Raw genomic sequence first — 5,987 nt, 5'->3', positions numbered from 1 at the left:
TGTTTAACCGGTAGTGTTTAAAAACACTACCATTTAAAAAAGCATTTATGGAATGTCTTAAATGTTTTGTTGTCCAGTTGTACGTAATATAAAGCACTGAAAACAATAAAAAATATAGCTGCAAGCAGCGATAAAGTGGCCAAGGCAAAAGCATCAAGGGAAAGCAAAGAAGACATCAAAGAGAAACTAGAAGCAGTGTTCTTCCGAACAGGTCAGGTGTTTTTTTTGGCCCACTGGTGACTCTATAACAGGCCAATGTGAGAAGGGTGGCATCTGTTCCTTGGCCTAGTGGGAATGTGTGTGCAAAATCTCACACACATAGCAGGCTGCGTTTGAGACAATTTGTTCAAAAAGGAGCAATCCTGCAAACCTTGGAATTCAATTTTAGCCAATTAGATAGAATATGATATCGGACAAATCCGTCATGATCACATCACTGTAGAGATACTGTGTACTGATTTGTGTGATTTTCTGTCTATAGCTGCAGAGCGAGATGAACAAATCTCAGTGAGAGTTGCAAGGGCCCCATAGCCTAGTGCAGTGTTTGTTATTTTTGCCTTTTTCTTGAGTTTTGCCTTTTGTTCCCGTTCCCGAGTTCTCTATTTTTAGATTTTTGGCAAAGTTTATTTTTGCCATTTTTGAATTTTGGGTTTCACTGTACAACTGCATGGTGGGGGCTGGATAAATAAAAATCTTAACGAGACACAAATTGCTTATTATAAGCAGACATGGCAACCCAGGTACATTCAGAGCCCAGAACGCCAACTACTGACACTTTAATGCAAGGACAACAGGAAATCAAATGATGTTTTTCAGGACAGCTTTTTCAGCCCCCGCCTCTTTCAGGATATGAACAGGATAACAGGGGCGGTGCCAGGAATAACATGAATATATAGAGATAAATAGTAATACTGAATAAAAGTACAAAGGTATTGGCATCAACTTGACATTTTTTGAAAATAGCAGATCTACAAGCTCACAATGCAATGCAACGCATGAGCATTTACTGGAGTAGCCTAGAAGTAAGACTATACAAGTGAAGTATAAAATACCTCAAAATTATACTAAGGATAGTATTTGAGTAAATGTACTCAGTTACTTTTACACCCCTGGCATTGTAGACCCAGATGCTTGTGAAACATGATAAAGAAATAGTCATGCAATAGTATGAATTTCAGTTTATTTACACAAAGGATTTGCAATTGCAAAATATTTGGCAGCATTATTTTCTGTAAGTGGCTAGCAGAGTCAGACTTAACTAAACTTAAATTGTTTTTATTGAAAAACGTTGAGGGGAAGGCGGCTGGGGGTCAAAACTTGGAACTTTAGGCGCTCACATGGGGCTGCCGTCCTGTGGGCAGAGCAGACTATGGATTCCAATTGGGGGGTGTTGGAACCCAGCCAGCCTAGGTGGGGGAGGCAGAGAGAAATGAGGTGAGCTTCAGAATAATTACAGTTGAGCCACAAGTTAGAGAAGAGGTGTTCAATCTGCCCGTTCCACACAGTTCAGAATAATGAACCCACTTACACTGCCGTTCTTTGGCTTCAATGAAGCAATCTGGGAGCTGGTACTGATTGTCAGCTGATTGTCAGATGGGCTTCAGGTGTGAGGCTGAGCTTCCCCTGCATGGTTTGAAACAATAAATGAATAAATGAATGCACTCAAACATCATTACTTTATAAAGAAACTCAAAGTCATTACTTCAAAATCAAATCAAACTAGGAATGAGTATCACTGCGGCTGCTTTTTCCTACCCATAACCATAGGTCAGACAGGATTGTGTCAAGTCTTTCTGCAGGCTCGCCATCTTTCAGATTCAGTTCTAGGCAATAAACCTGGCCTGGATCAAAGAAAAAGGCCAAATGAATAGAAAAACAACAAATTCAAATAATCTGCTGCACTACAGGCTTGAAACAAAATAATTCCATTAATCTCCCCAACTAGGCATTGGCATTAAACTCAAAATACATCAATTCAATAATCAACGTTGCAGCTAACATACAAGCATTACATTCCAAAAGAAATCGTTTAACATTTAGATACCAAAACCAAAAACAACATAACATTTCAGAGCACATGGTCAGCTTACCAAGTGACACATTGTTCCTCCATCATACACAGCCAGTGTATCGAGTGGATCAGGTAGGTATGTTCAGGTGAGGTAAATCTAAAAGCCAAATTATAGTATGGGTAAGTATAATGAATGAAACTGTTAGAAATTGGAATAGTTGTTGGAATAATGAACAGTGTACAGACCTGCAGCTGCTGCATAATGTAGCAGTGAGTAGCAGCAACCACCAGCACCATGCTGCTTCCAAACAATCTGAGAGGGGGGAGTGGCCTCAACTCAACCACTATTTATACCCTTGCTTAAGAAGGTTGCCATGTTTGGTCGGGTTGCCATGTTCAGTTGCAGTACCAGGGTTTTCACGGCAAAATGTTGTAAAATGTATTTTAAATGCATGAGGTAAGGCTTGAACAGGGGACTTCTGGAATGATAGACAAAGGCCTTACCAGGTGAGCTATGCACAGCTCTGCACAGTGAGAAAATATTACTTTAAATGTTTGTTTTAGAAGCAGAAGAATAATTTGCATAAAACCGCAAATTGATGAATTATTAAAAAAGCATGTTTCAATTTTTTAAAAATCCGATCTGACAGATCTTTAGATATTGGTCCAAAGTTCATGTAAAAAAAGTTCTGTGCACGTGACGCGAAAGTTCCGGAATAAAAGCGGGTTTAAGTGTTTTACGAACTGCTCCAAAAGGCGGAAAATCGAAGGGCGGAGCTTACTTAACAAAGACACAGATGTCTTCAACTTGAGTCAAGGCACGCGTGTAAGCAAGTTGCATGTCTTCAAACGAAACGAGGCATGACTTATGCCCCTTTAAAGTTTGAGTTTTCAAACGCTTGGTATAGCGCCCCCCTTTGGCCAATTGGAGTAAGATTGCTTTCAGTGATATTTGGACTAATCCTCTACATATTTGCCAAATGCCATGAACGTGTCACTTTGCATGTATGATTTAGAGGCAGAAGAATAATTTGCATATAACTGCAACATTGAGTAAATTATTAAAAAATAATGTTTCGCTTTAAAGAAAATCCGCCTAAGTTTTCAGACCGTATTGGTCCAAAGTTCATGTACAAAAAGTTTCGCGCACGTTACGCGAAAATCCCAGGAGGAGATACATTTTTACTGTTTTTCATATAATTCAAAATTGTGGGAGAGGTAAAGGTCAGAGGTCAAAAGTCAGAGCGTAAACGTTGTTCGGCATGAGGAGACGCATACGTGTATACAGGTTTCATTGCTGTACCTGAAACAGGGCATGAGCTACACCAGTTCAAAGTTTGCACTTTCGAAGGCTTCCTACAGCGCCACCCTTTGGCCGATTGTTGCGAGCTTCGCGTTTTAGCCGTTTGGCATAGTCCTCTGCCATACTGCCATGAACGTGTCACTTTACATGTATGATTTAGAGGCAGAAGAATAATTTGCATGAAACTGCATTATACGGTTAATTATTAAAAAATAATGTTTCGCTTTAAAGAAAATCCGGCCGCTGTGCGATGACCGTGTTGGTCCAAAGTTCATGTAAAAAAAGTTTCGCGCACGTTACGCGAAAATCCCAGGAGGAGATAGATTTTGACTGTTTTTCATATAATTCAAAATTGTGGGAGAGGTAAAGGTCAGAGGTCAAAAGTCAGAGCGTAAAAGTTGTTCGGCATGAGGAGACGCATAAGTGTATACAGGTTTAATTGCTGTACCTGAAACAGGGCATGAGCTACACCAGTTCAAAGTTTGCACTTTCGAAGGCTTCCTACAGCGCCACCCTTTGGCCGATTGTTGCGAGCTTCGCGTTTTAGCCGTTTGGCATAGTCCTCTGCCATACTGCCGAGTTTCGTAAAAAGCGACTGCACGGTCTAGCCGCTAGAGCAAAAGTGGCGGAATAATAATAATAATAGTGATGAAGTCCAATAACAATGAGTGGCCAAGGCATTGCCACTTTGTGGCCTTGGCCACTAATAACAAAAACATTCTGCCCACTTGCACATGATGCTAGTGTCTTTATTTAAAAGACCAAGCATTGTCAGCAGATAGCTTCTTCTGGGAAAATAATCTATGCAATGTCATCAGTAGAAATAGGCCTGTCCTACAGTATTGCCAAGTGTTGTAGTATTCTTATTCTTGCTTATGGGAAGTTCTAATTGTCATCTTGTAGTTCTTTCAAATGGACAGTAAATGGATTCTTGAATAATCATACATTTGAAAAAAGAACGCAAAGCAAAAATTATCCGAAAATAGTAACATGTCTAGCCTAATGTAAATGTAAGAAACAAAAGAACTGCACAGATATTTGGTCAGTCCATCACATAGTGCCTATTAGAGCCATAGTTATAAAATTACCTTTGATAATTGTGTCAACATCAACATTTAAAGTAAACTCAGGATGTCTGTATATGTATCCAAAAAGTAATAGAAGGCCTTTTCAATCTGGCCTAACGTGTGACCATATCCCAGTGTGCCATCACAATATAAGAACCATGGAACAACAGCCAAGTCTTCTGACAAGGAGCACAGTGAATGCATAGGAATTAAGCAACAGTGACCAGTCTGCACTTTGACTGAAGTACTACTTTTCGAAAGAAAGAAAGTTGTGTCTTTTAATTAATTAAGTTTAGAGATTTCAACAGTTAAGCTACCTTGAGGTAACCTGACTGCGCCAGATGGTGGCAGTAAGCAGAGCGGTATGCTGCCACCATCTGGCGCAGTCAGGTTAACCTTGAGGGGATGAGAAAGATATTCAGGTGTAGGGATGTGATGGAGACTGCAGGAGGGGTTTTGAGGTTAAAGGAGTAGTTCACCCCCAAAATGACTTTTTTCCCCCCTATTGATTGCTCATGCCATGGAGACTTGAGTTCAATAATATGTTTTGTTTTTTGTCACATTATATTCCGGATGGGGACCCAAATAGTCGGAGACCTTAAGGATATCTCGCGCTAATCAGTCTAAAAGCGCGACATTTTGCACAGATGTAGCTCAGGGCATGCTCTAATGATTTAGCTAGGGCGCCCGAGTCGGCGACCTTCGGGGTCGCCACAGCGGCCAAATCAAGTTGGGCTCCCATCGACTTTCAATACAGGAGGAAAATACCCAGAAAAACACTTTTTTTCTGGGTATTTAAGTAGGATGTGAGGGGTCTAGCTAGGGGTTTGTCATGATGCTGAATCCACTGCAAGCATTTGTTTTGCACAAAAAACATTCCTTGGGCTAGAAATGGCCTCAGAGAACGATGCATATATGGGTGAGCATTCATGTTAGTCGGAGGCCTTAGGTTTTTTTATTCTCATGCTAATCAGTCCCCTCACATCCTACTTAAATACCCAGAAAAAAAGTGTTTTTCTGGGTATTTTCCTCCTGTATTGAAAGTCGATGGGAGCCCAACTTGATTTGGCCGCTGTGGCGACCCCGAATGTCGCAGACTCGGGCGCCCTAGCTAAATCATTAGAGCATACCCTGGGCTACATCTGTACAAAATTTGGCACTTTTAGACTAATTAGCACGACATTACCATGTCATCTCCCTAACGTCTCCGACTAAAATGCATTTGGGTCTCCATCCGGAATCAGTGCGGTTGCCTAAAATAAAAAGTGAGTTTCTGGAGCATATAAACAGTGTGCGGGCGTTCTTCTCCTTCCAGTACCTGATACCTTCATGTCCAGCACCTGGCCTGAATATAGGCTTGAGATGTGCACACAATTTTGTCTATGAATTAAAATGTATATGTTGACATGGCACCCTGACAATCTAGAAAATAAAAACATGGCACTTCATTTCAAATAGGTTGCTGACCCCTGCCCTACGCCTTTGGTGCTGAGGAGCCAAACTGCAAAACATTCATGACAACCCCTGAGCTTTAAAAATTGGAGCATTTTGAAAGTGAGTATCAGATGTTATGTTACTGAGGTGGTGACCTTTGGAATGGACTCCT

General features: G+C 40.8%; 1 long non-coding RNA gene across 1 annotated transcript; it reads right to left on the bottom strand.

The window, feature by feature from the left end:
• Positions 1-1,802: 1,802 nt before the first annotated feature.
• Positions 1,803-2,324, bottom strand: LOC308292332. The gene is made up of 3 exons (XR_013962393.1): positions 2,258-2,324; positions 2,091-2,168; positions 1,803-1,841 (listed from the first exon to the last, which is right to left on the bottom strand). It is a non-coding gene; the product is annotated as an uncharacterized lncRNA (long non-coding RNA).
• Positions 2,325-5,987: the final 3,663 nt, after the last annotated feature.

Source organism: Nannobrachium achirus (genome assembly GCF_963921795.1).
Source record: "Nannobrachium achirus genome assembly, chromosome: 1".
NCBI classification, from domain to species: domain Eukaryota; kingdom Metazoa; phylum Chordata; class Actinopteri; order Myctophiformes; family Myctophidae; genus Nannobrachium; species Nannobrachium achirus.
Note: the sequence above shows the minus strand (reverse complement) of the source record. Positions and strands in the feature narration are given on the sequence as shown.